General features: G+C 37.7%; 1 protein-coding gene across 1 annotated transcript in view; it reads right to left on the bottom strand.

The window, feature by feature from the left end:
• SIPA1L1 (signal induced proliferation associated 1 like 1) overlaps positions 1 to 22,659 on the bottom strand; it is a 387,762-nt gene that overhangs the window by 202,854 nt on the left and 162,249 nt on the right. The window contains exon 5 of the mRNA XM_049113648.1: positions 8,096 to 8,157. The gene's annotated coding sequence lies outside the window, so the exon portion shown is untranslated. The remainder of the gene's footprint in view (positions 1 to 8,095; positions 8,158 to 22,659) is intronic.

The following is a 22,659-nucleotide window of genomic DNA, read 5'->3' as shown; positions in this document are numbered from 1 at the left end:
GCATCTACTATGGAGAAAGAAAAGAAAAAAAACCACTGACAAGTTAACTATTGCTCAAAAGCTGTCTTCAGACCTTGGTCAGCAAATAACGACTACTCAGTGCAAGTGAAGTCAAGAGAAAAAAACAGTTGACAGAATAATGGCAGAGTTAGCAATTTCTCTTTGGTGTTTTACTCTTTAGACTACAAATTCCTCACCCAAACTCTTTACCCTAATTTTTTTCCCCAGATCAGGTCCATCACTTTATTCCTTACTGAACTCTAGTTTATTCTCATTCTCCACTTAGAAAAAGTCAACCCGGGGTGCCAAGGGACTCAATCAGTTAAGCGTCCAACTCTTGGTTTCAGCTGAGGTCATGATCTCATGGTTGTGGGATCAAGCCCCAACATCAGGCTTTGTGCTCAGTGCAGAGTCTGCTTCAGATTCTCTCTCCCTCTCATTTGCTCTCTATTAAATAAATAAAATCTTAAAAAAAATAAATAAGTCAAACCTATCTACCTATACATCTCCCCCAACCCCATATCCATTTCCATGTCTCCATCTCATCTGAATAGGAGAAACAAATGGAAACAGAGAAGAAAAAAGGTAGTCCACTCTAAGGAACAAGGGGACTGGGAGACCCACTAAAAATGACTTCTCCAAATCCTTTCCAAAAAGGGATTACATTGGAATCATACCTAAAAACAAAAAACCCATCAAGCTGTCTTGGTGTGGAGTAGTAAACTTAATAAAATTAGGAACCCACTGACAGTCTTATAACTTGTTAAGAGTACAAGTAGCAAAGAAACAAATGGAGAGGGTTCTTTACTTATGGCATTAGGACCAGGGCTGAGAAGAGTTGCCTGAAATCAATCTAATTCGTGCTATCCAACTGATACACAATCCCAACGTTGTGGATAAAAAGACAATGGTTTAGGGCAGCCCGGGTGGCTCAGCAGTTTAGCGCCACCTTTAGTCCAGGTGTGATCCTGGAGACCCGGGATCGAGTCCCAGGTCAGGCTCCCTGCATGGAGCCTGTTTCTCCCTCTGCCTGTGTCTCTGCCTCTCTCTCTCTCTCTGTCTCTCATGAATAAATAAATAAAATCTTAAAGAAAAAAAAAAAGACAATGGTTCACAACTACTGAACATCATCGTGTAATATCTAAATGTTCCACAGGTAGAACAGGTAGAAAAGATAGGATTATTATTTATTAATAACTTTTAAAAACTTAAAATTTGCTTTCTTCAACCATTAAAATACAAAGATCTCAATTTTGTGCTTAAAACTAAAAACAAAACAAACAAAAAAACTAAAAACACATTGTGACACCAATGAACCTAAGTTGAAGTGTTTTTCAATAATACAATCTTATCAAGTAATGTAAAAGCTGACCTTTTTTGCCTAATATAATTCCCTGGCCTCTCAATGGAAGGCACTGCAATGGCAAACGTGAAATCAGTAAGCTGCAGCTGTGTAACAAAGAATGTTCTTGCTAATGTTCACAGCTTCAGCATTAACACTCTTTTAAAAATCCTCATCCACTTCCAGAGGAGGAGCCTCCCAAAGAATTCCAGGCTAAAATTTAAAGAGACTGCGCCAAAACTGAATGATACCACAAAATGCAGACTTCCTTTAAAGCGACTTTTACTCTCTTTCCTTGGAGGAGAGGACAAAGGCCAGAGCTCTTCTCATTTGTTCTGTTTACACCACAATGGCTTCAGGACCAGAAACTGTGGGGGTCATTACTGGCCAACCGGCTGGAGTGCATCCCTGCTCATGGAGAATGCCTCACTTAAGGCCACTTAAAAGCATCCCATTGGAAGCTGAGAGGGCTGTGGCATACCAAGTTATTTTGGGCCTCAGAGAAGGAGGCCAGCAAACAAATGCTCAGAAACTGTCACACCACCACAAAGGACAAATACTTTCAGATCCAGGGAGATGTCTGTTGTTTGAGTTTTTGTGGTGTGATGTCTGGAAAACCAGACAATAACCCAAGTTATCGTAAACTAAAGCACGGAGTGGGATAAGGAGAGGTCTGAGTCAATGCAGAACAGAGCTCCACAGCTTTGCCCTGTTGTGCTGCTAAGTCGTGTGAAGGTGCTACAGGACAGGGAGGGGAGCAGGGAGAAGAGGGACATCAGAGAGGACGTGCCAGGGGCCAGATACGCTGGATTCAAAAACAGCCAGCCCACGAGAGACTCTGCCTTTCAGTGATCCCTGAAGAATCAGCACACACAGCCTTCGGCCGCTTGACTTTTCTCTCCTATCAACAAAACGTCTTTCTTTTAAAAGTATACTACTCTTCTACTCTTTCTATATAGCAGCTTATTTCACAATACTCCTTCACTTAAACAAGAAATACGCCCTACCCATGAAAATCTCTCCCTAAAAATGGATGTTAACAAAAGAAACCAGTACGGGCCACAGTCCAGCTTCACCCTGTGAGGAAGTGGTCACTACCCGTGGAAATAAACACTGGCAGTAGTTTAGATGATATTAGGCTGAACACGTACCAGATAGAGGTGCTGAAGGGTTTCTGGGTGTCACAACTTCCCATCAGTCCTTTATTAATAAGTGGTGTGAGAGATTTATCGGTTTTAGTGATAGGATCTGTGTCCTGTGAGAACACACGATTCACCAATGTTAGTAACATCTACTTATAGATAGTACAATTATACACAGTTCTCACTTTCATCTTTATGTTTATCTGTCTTTACATTTCCATAAGCATGTATTAAAGTTATTTTTTAAATATGCTCAGTGTTAAATGAGACTGTCTTGATGCTTTGAATAAATACAACTGAATGGATGGTATTCAAAATGATCATCAAAATACAATTGAAGGATCAAGTTATGCCAGCAACTAATGCTTGGCCTTGGACTAAATCTTTACAACCAATAAACTCTAAACATTTGCAGAGTATAGCAATCGACTAGTACCTCAATGAAGGTGGGTAGAGGGGGTACATTATCAAATTTTAGGGATGGGGTAAAATAGCCAGACAGAAAGAGACAGCTGGTCTACCTTCACACACAGTTTAGCAGAGCTCTCCAGATTACAGAAGGCGCACCTAACCCTACAGACCAGACTAATTTTATTTAATTGATTTGAGAACTTTAAAAAAAGAGAGAGATGGGAAATTTTCATCGAGGATTAGCATTCACTCAGAAAACTGAGACTTCATTTGCACAAAGTCAGAAGGTATTTGCTCCTGAGGGGATAGGACAGAATCAAACATTAAACTCCTGTAGGTACTTTAACGCTCATTAAGAACTTTGGAATTCATGACTGAGGTTTAACAATTCACTGCACCCATTAAACAGAGGTATGGACAACCATGGAAGAAATAATTTATAGAAACTAATCTGGAAACCATAAAGCGATGTTAAATTCTAACTAGAGATATACCTTTCATGCCCCTCTGTTTAGGTATTGGCTAATGACCCAATTATTTACACAATATGCAAACTAAGGGTTGTAAGGTTGGGTGATTTGTATTTGGTACTGAGGCATGGTCTCTTGGCTCCTAATTGCAGAAAGAGATTAAGTGAAAGGTTAATTGGGTACTAAACAAGTCCTCGTGACAAACAAGGATCACAGCTCTTCATGAACGGGCATCCTTCATAAACATAACTTAAATTGTGAATATGAAGGTCTTTGTGACATATTAGGGAAAAAAGCTTAACTAACCACATAATTCAGAATTTTGTCAAGGGTATTCATGAGTTATTTCACAGTTTCTTAGAAACTTACTCTAAAATCTATTAGCTTAATTCAGCATAAGTGCTAATAATAATTTTCTAATTTGAACACCTGATTTTCAACAACCAAAATGAATGTGGCAATGTCTAACAAAGAGCTATGCCCTAGATAAACAAAAACAACCTCACATGCTTGTGCACATATACCCACAGACACAAAACAGTAGTTATGCCTGCAGAATACAAAATTACACGGTGAGCAATGGCTTTCTTCTATTTCCTGTCAAAAGATGCATTCCTATGAGATGCCCACTCACATATATTCCAAAATGAAAATAAAGATTTATCTATGTATCAAAAGGTCAAGTGACATTACAAGTTGAAAATCTGGTCTTTTTGCTATGGATTAGATAAATCTGCTTGTCTTTCTCTTTAGAGCAGACATTAGTAGGATAGTAAACACTGGGCAAAACCCCTAATGCACCATCAGAGAATACCCAAAAGAAAAAAAAAATTAAAAGCCTTTCTTTTTTTTTTAAGATTTTATTTATTCATTTCAGAGAGAGCATGAGCTGGTGCAGGGCGGTCGGGGGGAATGGGGTGCAGAGGGAGAAGCAGACTCACCGCTAAGCAGGGTGCTCAATCTCAGGACCTGGAGATCATGACCTGAGGTGAAGGCAGATACTCCACTGACTGAACCACCTAGGCACCCCAAAAGGCTTACTTTCTATATAAATTCTTCATTTTATCTTTAACCTAAATGACTTGTAAATGTTGCTACTTTAGAATGAATATGATTTTTTTTTAAGTTTTTGCTACAAAACAAGTTGAAACAAAGTACACTTATTTAGTGAAGATAAAAAATTTTCATCAGCTTCATTGCCAGGTACCTAACTGGTCTCAACAAGGCTGTTGACCCTTCATTCTGAGAAAGAGAAGAAAGGGATAACAAAATTCTATCCTAAATATGAGAGACATTGATGAGTGGCAAGTTAAGAGGAAGCAAAATAAATACAATATCAACTTCTAGAATTTCCCCATAACCCCAATTGTGGTATGGCGGTTAAGCTAAGGGTACAGACAGCAAGACAGCCCCTGGACTCCTCTTCCTGAAAGAGAGACAGGCAACAGTTCACAACCTTCTTCACAAAGGTAAGGATACAGAGCTTGGAGGAATCTTCTAAAACCAACCCACAAAATCAAAATTGTTTTTACCAATGTCAAATATTCAATTGCTTTCCATTCTAACTAAAGACATCTGCTTCCACAAATGTATATGTATCCTCTAGAATACTTTCCAACTCAAAGAAGAAATCTCCCTCTCTTATTCCCTCAATCAGAATAAAGAATAGAAAACACTTAGTAGCATTCCAGATAATTTGTGCCAATTTAGATGATTCATGTATCGCTTTCCCAGACTAAATGGTCTATGGCCAGTGCTTTCAAGTCAACAAGGGTGCGGAGAGCAAGACCTAATTACAGGTCTGAGTCACTGTCTACCAGTTCTCTCAGACCCATGGACCATCCCCCACAAAGGCACCATTTCATTATGAGGTATAAAATCCAGCCAAGTCTACAAACCCTTTATATAAAAAAATAAATAAGAAGGTATCATTACACATACACATACACACACAAAACAAAAACATCAATTCACAGGACTGATTTCTCAAAGAATAATTTCAATAGGCTTATTCCATCAAAAAGCAACTATAACACTAAATTTTGAATAAAAAATGCACATAAAACATGCTATGGGATTACAATTTAAATGTCTTGCATTTCTTGTATTTATATTTGGCCTGATGTACAACATGGCGTGCTATCTTAAATTCTGATCATCTTCCAATGAGAGAGTAGCTCTTTTCAAGAGGGCCTCAATGATTGGGTGTTTCCACTGATGGCTATCTTTTCACACTGGCAACATTTTAATTTAAGATCCTGGATCCACATTGGAGAAAAAAAAGCTAAAGATACTTACATTTAAATAAAATTAAAAGGAGGACCCATTTTTTAACAAAAAAATGTATATGCACACAGTCCAAAAATCTCCAATTTTATATCAACAGAAGATATTACTGTTTCCTTTCCTGTAACGTGTATACTATATGAATGAAGGAAAAAATATTTTTTGAGCTTACTCCCCCCCCCCACCACATCAAACATTTAAATAAAAATAACATCCTGGGGAAAAAAAGAAAGAAATTCTCTTCCGATTGTCATAAATCTTTCTCTGACACTCTTATCAGTAATTATGTCCCCAAGTTGAAAGGATTAATGATCGCTGAATGGAAATGACTATTCAGTTCTGTGGAGGCCACATCCCAAACAAGAACAAAGGGTAATAGGAATCCTCCAAGAGCAACAGAACAGTTATTTGATTGTAGAAGTTAAATGACCTAAGATCCATTTCAGGTAAGAATGATACAAAATGATCTCCAAGACTCAAGTTGGACATAAAAGGAAGTAATGACATGGTGCCAGGGACTGAGGTACTGTGTTTCAAAGTACCATGTTTCCCAACCTGTTCACAGGAGGGGATGGGATGCCTCTGCTGGAACTACTGCCACAAATATGAATGGACAATTTAGAAGGCACAAAAATAAATTTTGAAGTTGTAATGGCAGGAAAATGCACATTTACCCAAGTCTGCCAAAAGCATGCATTCTGAGCAGAGGGTGAATCAAGCTATTTAAATAAAAAAGCAGCCCCCACACCCTGAAAAGCCCCATGACGACACAATTGATCCCATAAAAGACCAGACACCGGTTTAAAGAATAAGATTAAAAGCTGTCCACAAGCTGATTAAACTCAACAATTTAAAGTCTAACACATTTACTATAGAATCACTGGGATATCTAGTGTCTCAAACAAATTCATAGCCTCTTTTCATGATCCTGAATTTATCCTCAACTCCTTTGTGATTTTAAAGATTTTAAATCAAATACATGAACACCAATAAAAAATAAATTAAAAATAAATAAATAAATCAAATACATAGAGTACCCACATTTACCTGAGGTTAAAAAGCGGACAGAAAATCATACTGCACCAATGTGATAAAAGCACAGACAAACGCAAGGGAAAAATAAAGAATAAAATCAAAAGAGTGCTTCCTTGGAGGGAGAAAAAGGCGCTGCTGTTAGGGGGCATTACCCCGGACTTTTACTTGTTCCACACAGAATTAGAAAACATTCGTTTTCTCCAGTGTATTGTAGGAAGAGTACATATTGGGTATTTGTATTATTCCTTATACCATTGTTTTTATATTTGAAATATTCATGTTAATTTTTGAAGAACCAAAGCAAACAAGGCATCAGAAGTTTGGGCACAGAGTACTCTAAGGAAACAGAAAGAACAGGTCCATACTGCCAAATATACATCCCTACAAGGAGCTGGCTCTCACACAGGGAGGCCAAGACCCTTTGCATAGTTCACAGCTCAAGTGGATTGATTAAAAGGCAAAACCTTCCGGAGGGAAAAGAGAGAGAGTGAAAGCAATATATTTTATTCGCCTGTCTTTGAATACCAAATCACTATACCAGTTAACTGTTAAGAGGGAAGAGGGTGCCAGTCAACACCGGCATCCCCTGCCAGTTTAATTTAACGGTATTATTTTGCCTTGCTTTGCAATTACTCCCACATTCCCCAGGGAGAAACTAATGGATTACTAAAAATAAAATGGAGATTAAGTGAATCACTTAGGATGTTTTGGCTCCCAATGTAAACTGGCTTAAACTAAAGGAAATGCATTGGCTCAAATGCTTGGACTTCGGGAGGCCTCAGGGCTTGCTTCTCTGTCCTCCGCCCTGTGTGGCTTCTTGCTCAGGCTGCAGCCACAGCACATCTTGTGCCAGCACATAACAACATCCAGAAGAGAAAGAGAGGCAGGCTCTTCTTGTAGCCCTGTTTCAAGTATGAGAAGACTTCTGCCAGAAGTTCCTGGCAAACCTGCCTTGGAGTCTCACTGGCTAGGACAGGATTACTGGACCATTCCTGAATTATCCTTCTGTCCAGGTAGCACCCAACACTGGCTGACACTTTATCCATGATGAGTCAACTGTGGACAAAGCAGGGATGGGACTGACCCTAACCAGGGCCTACCCTGGAGTTCCTATATGGAAGATCGATGTGATGCATGATAAGGATCTGCCCCTAATGTGTGCTCTGCTGGTACTGACTGGGAATAGCCTGAGCAAACATGTTTATCTGAAAGTGAAATTAATCACTATCATGATGAATTTATATATAAGCTATAGACTCCAAAAGCAGAGGAACAAATGAATTGATCCCTTTGAGAAAAGCAGATTTTTTAAAACTTTGTTTCTATATTTCCACTGCTCCAATGAGAAAGACACAAAGTCAACACATTTTAAAGCAGGTAGGCCATAGAAAGTATAGTATAGCACTTACTATATTCTTGTGCCATGGCTGCAGAAATTTAGACAGTAACATCCATATGAAGAATGAATAACCTGAAAAGAAAGAAAAATATAAAAGTTTTTAAAAACAGAAAAAAATAAATAAATAAATAAATAAATACAGAAAAAAATAGCTAAGTGTACAAGAGATTTCATTAAAAGAAACAGTTGCAAAAAAAAAGTTTTATCTTTTTTCTGAAAGAGGCAAACCAGCCTTTTGAAAGTAGACAGGTGCATTAAAATTAGAAGTTGAGAAAACAGGGGCACCTGTTTTCTGGGTTGAGCGTCTGACTTCAGCCCAGGGCATATCTCAGAGTGCTAGGATCAGGATGGGAGCCCCTTTTAGGGCTCTGGGCTCAGCAGGGAGTCTGCTTATCCCTCTGTCCCACCTCCTGCTCTCTCTCAATCTCCCCCTTTCTCTCAAATAAATAAATAAATAAATAAATAAATAAATAAATAAATAAAATCTTTTTTAAAAAGTTAGTGAAACCATCTATAGTATTAGAATACCTTCATGTTCATCATCTGCATCTATTGTCAAACAAACTAAATATATTTTAATTAATTATATTTTGATCAACTAATACTGCCCTGGACCGCTATTTGTAAAACTGAAACAAAACCAGAATTATTCAATGGACCTCAAAAATCATATAGTCTCTCCCCTAGAAAACATATCTACCCTATTCAAATCACTGTAAATTACAGTTAGATAAATCAGCTTCGATTTCTAAATTTCTAAACTCAGGGATATGAGAGAATAGGTCTCAGAATAAATACACCTATCAAATATTCGGTACTGCATGTTTATTAAAACTTTGACTATTCAGAATACCATGGAACAGTAAAGAAACATACTCCAGACTACTGGACCCAGACTACTCCAAGACTCTGGAAAAGTTATAAATATTCTAAGATGAGAACTCTGTCTCTATTCCGACCTTAGGACAAATAACAAAGTAGCAAATCACAAGGACTTAAAAACATACAAATCAATCTCTCCTATAATATTTCCTGGGGATAGTGTCCCTTGACAGGGCTGAGGATAGGCTCTGTCCACATATCTACAAATACCAGGTCTAATTTCACCTTCTTCAGTGAAAGTAAGTTCAACAATATCGTGGGCAGTAGTTTGTAGGGAAGAAAAGAACCTTTTCTCTACCTTTTCATGTTTAGTTTCTAGGGGCCTGCTAACTAAACTGACGAGGACAAATTAACAGAAGAAAAGGTTCATGTTTCTTCATTGATGTTAATATTTTTACACCCATGGGGATATCATAGAAAACAAGAAAAAAATGCAAAGAAGCAGTTTGACCCAGGGGCTTAAATACTACCTTAATAAGGGGCAATACGTTGTGCAGAAGTGATGAGACAGGAAAGGGGGACTGGAGCTCCTAAGAATGATAAATTGTGGAAAGATGACCAGGAAATAAAATGGTAAATAGGACTGTTCAGTAAGATCATGTAGACCCAAGTTTCTCCAGTGATAAGAATGGCTCTCCTCTTCCTGGTAGAGAGATGGGATGTACCTTTATAAATGGAAATTTATGCCCCAATTTTCAGGCAGGAAGCCTGGGGGGGAGGGGGGCACACGACACGACACAACATACCACACACACACACACACACACACCTCGTCTTGCATCTGCTATTTCTCAATTTCCTTCACTCAAAATAATCCTTGTGCCAAGTGGCATATTTTGGGGTGACATATTCTGATGATCTTCAGGTTCATAGAAATGAAAACACCATTAAAAGAATAATGGTGCAAGTCTCAGAATAGAAGAAAATACTCGCAACACATAGATCCATCAAAAAATTAGTTTAGAATATATAAAGAACTCTATAAAAAGGCCACCTAAACAAGATACCCAAATGGTCAATAAGCATATGAACAGGTCCTGAACCTCATTCATTTGTTTACTAAAAAATAAAGCCACAATGAGATGGAATTACATTCTGAGTAAGATGGCTAAGACCGAAATCTGACAATACCAAGTCTTAGGATGTAAGCAATTCAACTCTCATACATACAATGCTGGTGGGAGGGTAAACTAGAAAACAGTTGAAGAATCTAATAAAGCAGAACATAAACTTACAATGTGGCCCAACAATTCCACTCCCAGGAAAATGCCTACCAGGAATGCACATGCCTAGCCCCCAGGACACACACAGTAATAGTCAAGCATTAATTTTAATAGTCAAAATTCAGTAACAAATAAATTGTCAACTATTCACACAGAAAATATTACATAACAGAGGTTAGTATGCTTTCTCTGCAAGGGCCAAACAGTAAATATTTTTGTTTTTTCAGACCATCTAGTCACTGTGCCCTGTTGCAACTACTCAACTTTGCATTTGGAGTGCATTTACATAGACAACATGTAAATGAATGGGTGTGGCTGTGTACTAATAAAACTTTATTTACAAAAACAAGCAACCAGACCACACACTGTAATTGGTCTGCCATACAATACATATAAATGAATTATAACTAATACGACGACAGATGAATCTCAAAAACAACATTGAAACAAAGAAGCCACATACGAGAGAATACACTATATTTTCCATTTTATGAAGTTCAAAAATAGGTAGACCTATGTGAATTGGGATAAAGTTACCTTAGAGATGGGAAGAGGGAGAAGAAGAAATCAGAAAGGAGTGGAACAGGGAATTTTGGTGGGGTTAGTAATACTGGACTCCCTGATATGAGTGGTGGTTTTTGTGATCATGTTCAATTTGGGAAAATTTATCATAGTGCTCACATACAATTTACTTATCTTTATATGTATTACACTTGAATAAAAAAAATTTTTTTAGTATTTTTTTTAATAAAAAAAAGAATACAAGCCAGTAGTGTAAGTGGACACTCTCTCAAAGCCCAGGCTCCCTGGACATCAACTACTTTGAGTAGTAGGATGCCTTGAGCCCCCACAAGGCACGATCCTGAAGCCATCCCCCCCCACCACACACACACACACATTATCTCGTGTGATGTCTGCCCGACAACCAAACCTCTGTTCTGAGTTCCAGGTTGGGTTGTGGAGATGAACTGTGATTAGACAAAACACACAGGAGTGGCAGGAAGGGAATGCAATCCGGAGGGAAGGAGGAAACTAACAGATGGTGGATGACGAAACTGGTGGAAATAAGCCCCACATTTTAATATCATCTGCTGAATAATCTAAACACAGAATATAAGTCCGTGAGCAGCTTAGAAACACAGTTTGGAAGGTCACTGAATGTGCCCTTTGGATAAAAATAATGAATTTAAAAGCTAACTAGGGCTCATAAAATAGTGTTGATTTGTTTTCAGAACAATTTCTTCCAGCTTCTCAAGTTGAGGAAGCAAACGTGACAGATAAAATAGTCTTGACTTTCTAGATCTGCATACTTCAAACAGTATCTATATCTTGACTTCATCTTAACCATTCATACCTTGTCTAAAATTTAATTAGATATTTAACATTCCAGGGATCAGAGGAACCTATTAAATTACCAGGGTTATGCCCAAATAAATATATTGGGAAAGGCAGAAAATACAAAGATGCAATGGACAACAAGATCATGGGCATGTCATAAGGATACATATTCTCCTTTTGGTGTCTATATCATGAGTGAAATAAAGAACAAAGGAGTAGAGAAAACTTGAACAAAAGAAAGTGAAATCCATTTACTCTCCTGCATTTACTGCATAACTGGTATGTGCAAGGAACTGACCTAGATGCTGGAAATTCAAGATAAAATTCCTGTCTTTAAGGAGTTCAGTCAGAAAGAAGCTGACAAGCCTATGCATCAATAATTTAAGTTAAATGTCATAAGTTACACAGTATTCATAAGTGCGATGGAGCTAGAAATTAACAGAAGAGAATTATGGAGGAGGAGGAGGAGGATGGGGAGAAAAGGTGAGGACAGGAAGTCTTCCCATACATAGTGGGTAAGAGCCAAAACGAGTTTTGAATTTCAAAAGATGAGCAAGGTAAGAAGAGGGAGGAGAACAGAGGGAGAGAACATGCAAAGGCAGGAATCAGCCAGTCATATCTGAGGAGTAACAAGAAACTTTCAGCAGCCAGAACATAGTGGACAAGGACAAGCCAAGACGGAGATAGCAGAGGAACCTGTTAATTATACTAAGTTGGAATTGTATTCTGCAGACATTACAAAGCCACCGGGATAGGAATTGGGGGGTGGGAATGGAGTACAAGGAATAGAGGGGAGTGACAGGTCTCCAAATATACCTTTCTTGTCTAGTTTTGAAATCCAGAAACACTGTAATACTTCACAAAATCAAGAAAAGTAAATAATTAAAATCAACCTGTACATGGGGATAATTCAAAATGAAACACAGTCAGTGACAAATGGACTGCATTATAAATGCACAACATAACCACACTTAAGAAAATGCTGGGGGGGAAACTAACCTAACTCTTTGGAGACCACTATCTTGACTACATACTCCGAGTTTAGAGACAAAACAAAGAAAGTAGAAAGACCAGAATGAACTCTACGGTGTTGGACTCAAGTCAGAGATACTATGCTTTTTAATATATATATTTCAACAGATAATGAAAGATAAAGGTATGCCTTGGAGAAACTGTGGGCTCAGTTCCAGACCACCACAAGAAAGCTAATATTGCAATAAACCAAGTCAAATAAATTTTTTGGCTTCCCAGCAAAAACAAGTTACTTTTACACTACACTATAGTCTATTAAGTGTGCAATAGCATTATATCTTTAAAAAACTAATATACATACGTTAACTTAAAAATCGTTTATTGAAAAATGCTAACCATCATTTGAGTTTTTATTGAGTTGTAATCTTTTCACTGATGAAGATCTAGTCTTGATGTTAATGGCTCCCTATTGATCAGGGTGGTGGATGGCGAAGGTTAGGGTAGCTGTGGCAATTTCTTAAAATAAGACAACAATGAAATTGCTGCATCAATGGGTTGCTCCTTTCAACGAACAATTTCTCAATAGCTTGTGAAGCTGTTTGATAGCATTTCACACACAGCAGAACTTCTTTCAAAACCAGAGTCAACTCTCTCATATGCTGCACTGCTTTATCAACTAAGTTTATGTAATATTCTAAATCCCTGCTGTCATTTCAACAATCTTCATAGCATCTTCACCAGAAGTGGATCTCATGTCATGAAACCACTTTCTCTGCTCATCCATGAGCAGCATCAATTAAAGTTTTATCATGAGATCACAGCAACCCAGTCCCATCTTCAAGTTCCACTTCTAATTCCAGTTCTCTTGCCGTTTCCACCACATCTACAGTTATATCCTCCACCAAGGTCTTGAACCCCTCAAAGTCATCCATGAGGGTTAAAATGTACTTCTTTAAAACCCATTAATTGATATTGCTATTTTGACCTCTTCCCATGAATCATGAATGTTCTTAATAGCATCTAGAATGGTGAATCCTTTCTAGAAGGCTTTCAATTTACTTTGTCCAGGCCCATTAGAGGAATCACTATCTGTAGCAGCCATAGCCTTATGAAATATATTTCTTATGGTATATAAGGTATGGTATATAAGGTATATGGTAAATATATTTCTTATGGTTCTTATGGTAAGACTTGAAAATTGAAATTACTCCTTGATCCATGGGCTATACAATGGATGTTGTGTTAGCAGGCATGAAAACTTTAACCTTGTACATTCTCCATCAGAGCTCTTGGGTGACCAGATGCACTCACTGTAAATGAGTAGCAATATTTTGAAAGGAAACTTTTTTTTTTTTTTCTGAGCAGTTTTCAACAGTGGGCTTAAAATACTCTGTAAACCATATTGTAAATAGATGTGCTGTCATCTAGGCATTGTTGTTCCATTTAGAGAACAAGGGCAAAGTAAATTTAGCATCATTCTGAAGGATCCTAGAATTTTTAGAATGGTCCACAAGCCCTAGCTTCCACTGAAAAGTCACCAGCCTGGTCTTTGAAGCTTTGAAGCCAGGTGTTGACTTCTCCTCTCTAGCTATGAAGAAGGTTCCAGATGGCATCTCCTTCCAACAGAAGGCTGTGTAGTGTACACTGAAAATCTGTAGCCACCTTCATTAATGATCTTAGCAGGATCTTCTGGGTAACTCGCTGCAGCTTCTCCATCAGCACTTGCTGCTTCAATCTTACACTTCGATGTTATGGAGAGATGGCTTCTTTCCTTAAACCTCAAGAACCAGCATGTGCTAGCTTCCGATTTTTCTTCTATAGCTTCCTCGCCTGTCTCAGGCTTTATAGAATTGAAGAGAATTAGGGATGTACCCTGGATTAGGCTTTGGCTTAAGGGAATGTTGTGGCTGGTTTGATCTTCTCTCCAGACCACTAAAAGTTTCTCCATATCAGCAAAAGGCTGTTTCATTTTCTTATCATTCATGTGTTCACTGGAGTAGCACTTTTCATTTCCTTCAAGAACTTTTCCTTTACAGTCACAACTTGGCTTTTTGGCACAAGGGGCCTAGCTTTTGGTCTATCTTGGCTTTCCACATGCCTTCCTCACTAAGTTTAATCTCTTTTAGCTTTTTATTTAAAGTGAGAGAGATGCCACTCTTCCTTTCACTGAAACACTTAGAGGCCACTGCAAGGTTATTAATCAGTCTAACATCAAATTGTTGTGTCTCGGGGAATAGGGAAAGTGATGGGTACAGGCTGGTCAGTGGAGCAGTCAAAACACACACAACATGTATCAAGTAAGTTCATCATCTTATATGGGTATGATTTATGAGGCCCAAAACAATTACAGTAGTTACAATTACAAAGATCACTGATCACAGATCACCATAACAAATATAATAATAATGAAAAAGTTTGAAATATTGTGAGAACTTCCAAAATGTGACAGAGTGACATGAAGTAAGCCAATGCTGTTGGAAAAATGGAGCTCAAACAGGTTGCCACAAACCTTTAATTTATTAAAAAAAATTATCTGTGATTTGCAATAAAGTGAAACTCGGGGGTGGGATTTTTTTTTTAATATGTGTCATGAATAAAGTTGTTTTTGAAAATAAAAAAAAAAATAAAGTGAAACTCAATGAAACAAGGTATGCCTACACTGTTATTCTTTCTTATAATACATTACTACCATTATTTATTTTGTAGCCCAACCTGTCCCAGATTTGGCCAGTGGAAACCCCTTCAAGATGGCTTCTAGGTCATATTTATATGACCCCATCATTCTCTGAGCATTTCCTTACTTTCTGAAAATAGATGTTTCAGTCTCATTTTGTACTTTCTTTCCCTGAAATGAGCCAAAGAGTCCTGGTTCCTTTGATTAGAAAGTAGTATTTAGAAAGCAAAATCCAAATGGCTAGATGTGTTCATTGCATATCTCACATTGTACTGTGAGACACTCTCACAGTGATTGAGCTAGGGAATATACGTGTATATGCGCTTACACACACACACACACACACACACACACACACACACTCTTACATCTATATCCACAGAACTTTTCAAGGTACAAAACAAGGTAATTATATATTATAAAGTTTACATGAAAACTCAAAGGCTCAAGAAGAATCTAAGATACTGCATAAGAAGAAGATATCAGTGAGGTACTTGCCCTATCAACACTCAACTCCAACACAGCAGGAATTCAGAAAGGTTAAATTATTTAAAAATGGTATTTGCTCATGTGTTTATTCATGTGGAAGAAAATTAAATTGAATCTCTATTCCATTCTCTATAGAAAAATCAATTCTAATTTAACTAAAGACTTGCATATAAAAGGCAGAATTGTAAAACTTTTAGTAGACAATAAAAGAATATTATATGGCTTCAGAATAGGTTAGCAACATAAAAAAGAAAAAGAAAAACCACAAAGAAAAATAAATTCATTCTACATTAAAATAAAAAACTTCTGTCCATTAAAATTCACCATAAAAAAGGCTAAACCACAAATTAGAAAACCTATAACTAACAAAACATTATCTAGAATGTATCTTTATGAATTTTTAAGAGACAATCCAAGAGAAAAATGGACTAAAGTCATAAAATATTAAAGGTCCTTATATACATAAAATGGTAGTATCTTTAGTAATTAGGGAAACACAAATAAAAAGCACATTTACATACCCACAAACCTGACTAAATTTAACGAGCTGGACAATGTGAAGTGTGTGGCACAGATGTAGAGCAGTGCAAATGTTCAGACTCTCCCGTTGGAGTTGTACATTGGTGCAATCACTTTGGAAAACAGTCAGGCACAGGTACATTTTACTGGCCAACAATTACTATCCTAAGTTTATGGTCACCAGGAGAACTGACACCCAGAGACAAATACAATTGTTCCTAACCACAGAAAAGTGCAAGCCACCCAAATTCCAGCAGAATAGGAAAAAAAAAAAATGTGGTTTTGTTTGCAGCAAAATCAGTGAACCCTAATGCTAAATGCATTAATGTGGAAAAATTCAAGGGGACAATCTCCCTAAATACTTGTACAATAAGGAATTAGTTACATACAAATTTTAAAGAATTAGATTACGAGCTCACTAAAGGCTGGGTCAATACCACTTAAATAGTCATTAAAAGCCTCCTACAGTTTTATGCTGGGTATCGTGAATGTTTTGAAGACATAGGCCATTAAGTCCTCCAAGAGATAATAAGATAATTCTCTATAGCTCTGAACACAATACTGAGCCCATGGCAAACATTAGATTAAATAAAACAAAAAACTGTAGATTTCGTTTGTTATTTAAGGAAAGGGATATACTTATTTCCCAAAGTGCAATTAAAACACTTGAGAAGGGATCCCTGGGTGGCGCAGCGGTTTGGCGCCTGCCTTTGGCCTAGGGCACTATCCTGGAGACCCAGGATCGATTCCCACGTCGGGCTCCCGGTACATGGAGCCTGCTTCTCTCTGCCTGTGTCTCTGCCTCTCTTTCTCTCTCTGTGACTATCATAAGTAAATAAAAATTAAAAAATATTTTAAAACACTTGAGAAGGCATCACCCACATGGCGGTTTTTCAAAAAATATATGTTTATATATTTAAGAAAAGACGAAAAAAATCCCTGTTATCCTGTCAGTCAGCTACCAGGACAGATGAGATTGCTTCTCTTAGGCTCATACCAATTAGATTACTGATTCATTTAAAAATATGTATTACAGCAGTTTAACTTTCTCTAAAAATAAGTAACTTTTCAAATCAATGCTATGAGTTTAGAAACATAACATCTGTACTAACACAACTGTTCAGAATTGCAGCATTAAACCTCTAATAGTGCTCAACACTGTAGTCACCCACCATTTGCTAAGCAGACCTGGCCGGGAGGTTCAAGTGAGTTGCACCCCTAAGTAACCACCCTCAAAGCAAAAGTTACTTTACACCTTAAGGTTAACATACTTTAACAGTGTGGAAAAATCGTAAGCTACATATTTAAAATTGGCATTGAAGATACATTTTTCTTGATTTTGGCTGTTATAGAGTTCAAGACTTATTATGGTCCATATTTTTATACGGGTAGGAGTATGCGCAAGATCTTTAAAACGAATTGCAAGTCACATAAAGACAAGTGACAGTTCTACCTGGTTCACCTCTAATTCATTGTTTGCTTTCTAACAACATTATTTTAAAAAGAGCAATTCCACAGCCCATAGAGGAGATTTCTATTTTAAGCAGAGGTAACTATCTTTACTTATGTAAGAAGCAATTACACTGGGTAACAGAAAAAACGAAGTGCAGTGGCACACACTAGAAGTATGTCGGGGAAACCATTAGTTTTCATTCTCAAGGGTATGCACTAAGTGTATCAGTCTACCAGTCACTGAATTTATTAAGCCATAATTTTGCTACACGAATTTGTTATTCTTTCCTTTAGAGAACACTGAATAATCAGAAGTAATCAGAAGGCAATGTTTGCTTTCCTCTCTACAGTAACAACTGTGCATTTGGCCTGAATTCTAAATAACCAGGTTCTTTTGAAATTAAGCCAATATACAGATCTTTTCACTAAAAATAAGTATGAAGGAAACAGGCTCAAATCATAAATGTCATATTTATAACTACTCAAAATGGGAGTGAATAGCCTTCTCAGATAATTTGTATAAACATGCACAGACCTCACCATCACCATACATGCTCTACTGCCACTAAAAACAGAATCATTAAGACCTTGAAGCATAAATATTCAATTGGCTGTTTGATGACATCAGCACTGGTGGCCTAAAATTTATTGATAGCACACTTAACCGATCACATAATGTCTTTCTACACGGGCTAAGCTAAGCCAACACTAGGTATAACAGCTTCATGTTAACTTGGCTAGATAGTGCTCAGTTATTTAGTCAAACACAAATTTAAGTGTTGAAGATATTTTGTGGATGCGATTAACAGCTACAATCATTTGACTTTAAGTAAAAGAGATTACCCCTGATAATGTGGGAAGACCTCATCCAATCAGTTGAAGACATTAATCTCAAAGACTAAAGTTCCCTTAAAAAGAAGGAACTCCTCAAACCATCAGCATTAACTTCTGCATGAGTTTTCCAGCCTGCCAGGAGGATGCCCTACAAATTTCAGATCTGTAGCCCCCACAAATGCATGAGACACTTCTTTAAAATAAACCTAAGTATTCCTCTCAGGATGAATAGATTAACTGCAGTACACATTTACAATGGAATATTACTCAGCCATAAAATAAAAGAAATCCTACCATATGCGATAACATGGATGGACTTTGAAGGTTCTATGCCAAGTGAAGTCAGAGAAAGACAAAGACGAATACTATATGATCTCACTTATATGCAAAATCTAAAACAAAACAATCAAATTCACAGAAAAAGAAATATTTGTGGTTATCAGAGGCAGAAGGTGGAAGGAGGAGGTGGTCAAAAGGTACAATTTTCCAATATTCCTGTTACAAGATGCATAAGTAGGAGGGATGAAATGTACAACATGATGACTACAGATAACACCGCTGTATAATACTCAGGGAGGCTATTCAGAGAGTAAATCCAAAGCGTTCTCATCACAAGGAAAACCTTTTTTTCCCTTTCTTTTCTTTTTACTATTATCTACATGAGAAAATGGGCATCAGCTAACCTATTATGGCAATCATTTCACAAAATATGTGAATCAACCACCATGCTGTGTGCCTTAACCTTACACAGCGATGGATATTGATTATCTCTCAATCAAACTGGGGGAAAATATATTTTATATACATGTATAATATATATATACACACATATATGTGTTATGTATGTATTCCTATTGGTTCTGTTTCTCCAGAGTCTTGACTGATACACTGGGCAAAATGAGAATCGCTCTACGAATTTTAAAGGGTTGGGTCAATACAAAGAAAGAAACACCTTAATTTAATTCAGTTTACCTATGAAAACAAGGGCATCCTGAGCCCACCAAAAGACCACACCCGGTGACTAAGACACTTCCCAACTAAAACAGAAGTAGGCTGCGAGAAGGGCACCACAGTATCAGTATGACAAAATGTTGCAAGAACAGGGGAACAGGAGTTCTAACTTGGGGTCTGAGGAAGAGGAAGGAGAGCTGGAAGGAAGTCAGGCAAAACAGCAAAGTCACACAATAGCAGGGCTGTCAAAGTCAGAACTTATTCCGCTGACCCTCCCAATTCAGCTAACAGTATTTCAGGACGTATTATATCGCAGGTGTTTGACCCTGTCTATCCCATCCACCTGTTTACAGCAACATTAAGGGGCAGATAATACTACTGTCCACAATTCTCAGGGGGGTCGGGGAAGCTAAAGATATAATTCTACAAGGTGGTATGGCTTCTATGGTACTGGATCCCAGTTTTGAACCTCTGCTCGAGGTTGAGCTACCGAGCTCTACATTTCCCTAATAGTACTCCCTGGGCTGAATAACAGGGCAAAAACCTTCCAAGCCCAAGAACGTTATTAGACATGTCAAAAGTAAGCGTCTACGTCCACAGAGAGGGGACAGAGGGAAAGCAGCATGAGAAAGAGAAAGGCAAAAATGCATAAAAATTAAGGATTTCTGATTCAAAACTGCTAATAACTCACAAATTTACCTTTTGACCTTCCTCCTATCTCAGTCAAATTTCATAAGAAATATAAAATCCAAATAAATGCACAGAAATTACAGGAAATCCCAGTAGAGATGGCACTGGCAGGTCAGAGTGGTGACAAATTTTAAGAAATAGAAAGCAGACTGAAAATGAAATACAACAGAGCTGAAAGACCCCTTAGAAATAAGAGAATAGACATCCAAATGAAGTTTCTAGCAGACTCTAGGAAAATCTAACAAATAAGTGTCAGCAGAAATACACCTTGGATGGCAAGGCAGGTAATTAAAGAACCTGCCACCTGCCCGGTCCCTTCTCCACAATCACCACTCTTCAAACTAATACAGAAACCTAAACCTAATACAGAAACCCTTAGGCCCCAATGGGTAGTATGAGCCCCTGGATTAAAGCCATGAGAAACACCCACAGTGATCCTTTGGACTAGAGACACTGGACAATGTTCCACATAACTAATAACAGAGTTTATCTGCACTCAGAAGACAAGTAACCCACACATCTTATGGAAAACTCACCCTACCAATATGGCCTGCCCTGCCCACCCACCATGGCTCCTGTAAGTCAGAGCCCGTATGCACAATCAGGTAAACAGAACCTCTATGACAATGCTGAATCCAACTTTTTGGTTCTATCATTTACCATGAAGAAATTCATGATAAACAATCAAAGGAGTTTAAAACATGACACCTCAAAGCATGTAGATTTGGTATACTGACTTTTTTGACTTAAAAAACCACGAGGGTAAGAAAGGCACGCTGACCTCCCACTTTTCCTGAAAACAGGAGATAAAACTCCCATATGAAGTTTCTGCACCTGGAGGCAACGGACATTCTATTCACCAGAGACAGGGAATCGAGGCTGAGAAGAAACTGTACAAACAAATCTTTATAAAATGAAGCCTATTATCTTACTTTAGCCTCTTCATACATTTTAGTTTCTTTTCCACAATCACCACTCTTCAAACTAATACAGAAACCCAAACCTAATACAGAAACCCTTAGGTCCAAATGGTTCTTCAGGTCTTCATTTTCCTGCTAAAGACCTCAAGCACATGTTTTTATGTTTGTTTGTTTGTTTGTTTGTTTGTTTGTAAGAAAAGAAAAGAGAAAAGAAAAGAGAAAAGAAAAGAGAAAAGAAAAGAAAAGAAAAGAAAAAAGAAAAAAAGGAAAGGAAAGGAAAGGAAAGGAAAGGAAAGGAAAGGAAAGGAAAGGAAGGAAAGGAAAGGAAAGGAAAGGAAAGGAAAGGAAAAGGAAAGGAAAGGAAAGGAAAGGAGAAGAAAAAAGGAAAGAAATCGTAAGCTTTCCTAATTTGTCTTATGTCAACTTAAATATCAGGCCCAGTCAGAGACCCAAAAAGGGTAAAGTTTTACCTCCCCTACATCATCACTATCCACTCCAGAAAAATCAGCAACATGGAAAGAAACATCAAATTCAACAATGCTAAAGAAAAAAAGAATTAAAATGAAAAAACAAAGAACATGTTTCTAAAAAGATGAAAAATCTCAAGAAACTAAAGGAAATACGATATCTGGATACAAAAAAAAAAAAGAAAAGAACTGGTCTTGGTTAAAATAAAATTATTGGGAAATAAAAGTAACGAGGGGCAGATCACAGCAGATCATGTAGGTCCCACAGATGGATTCTACACCCTAGATTCAGCCCCAGTGGATGTCCCGGGCGCTGTCCATTATCCTCTCCCTTTGGCTTCATCCCTTATGCCTATCAACAAGTCCAAATCTTCCTTCATTCATAAAAACCTTTTCCCTTGACCCAGATCTCTCTCCAGAGTAAAGAAGCAATAAGGTAAGAAGGTATCAATGATGATTTGGAAGTTCCTCACTTAAATAACTGAGTAGATGGTTCTCTCATTAGATGTACAGAGACAAAAGGGAAGAATGGGAGATGGACAAGGGAATGCTTGATCACAACACAGAACACGTAAGGGGTCTTTACAGAAAGAGCTTATAAACTGAAACCTATATACTGAACTTGGTCCGTGAATATATATATTTTTTGGCCCACCCAGTGTTTTAAAAATTCAACCCATCCTTTAAAATTCAGACTGTTTAATGAGCAAATCCTCATTTACACTTTTTCTTAAAAAATAAAATAAAATAAAATAACCCAGGAGATCTGGTAACCTTGGGCCCACATTCCCACATAGCATCAAATGGCCAGACCCAAAGAGCCTACATGGGGCCTGCAATCTCCCCTCCTCACTGTCCCGAACTCTGTCTTCCTGACCCTGAGCCTATGTCAACGGTCATTTATCACTCCACTTACTCTCTTATGTTTCTTAGTGTGGAATAATATTTGTTCTTCCCCTGGGCCTGCTTTTGCTCATTGACATTGTTGGCCAGGCACCCAAGCTTGCAAATCGGCTGTAGAAGCCAGAGTCAAGAAACAAGTAGAAAATATGGGTCTCTAGCTATTCACAGGAGACAGGGCTTGAGGTGTGGTTTAAGGTGGTTTTGAAATAAGTTAAATGAAAGAGGGTTGAGCACACAAAAAAGAATGTAAAAGAAGACAG

Source organism: Canis lupus, chromosome 8 (genome assembly GCF_003254725.2).
Source record: "Canis lupus dingo isolate Sandy chromosome 8, ASM325472v2, whole genome shotgun sequence".
NCBI classification, from domain to species: domain Eukaryota; kingdom Metazoa; phylum Chordata; class Mammalia; order Carnivora; family Canidae; genus Canis; species Canis lupus.
Note: the sequence above shows the minus strand (reverse complement) of the source record. Positions and strands in the feature narration are given on the sequence as shown.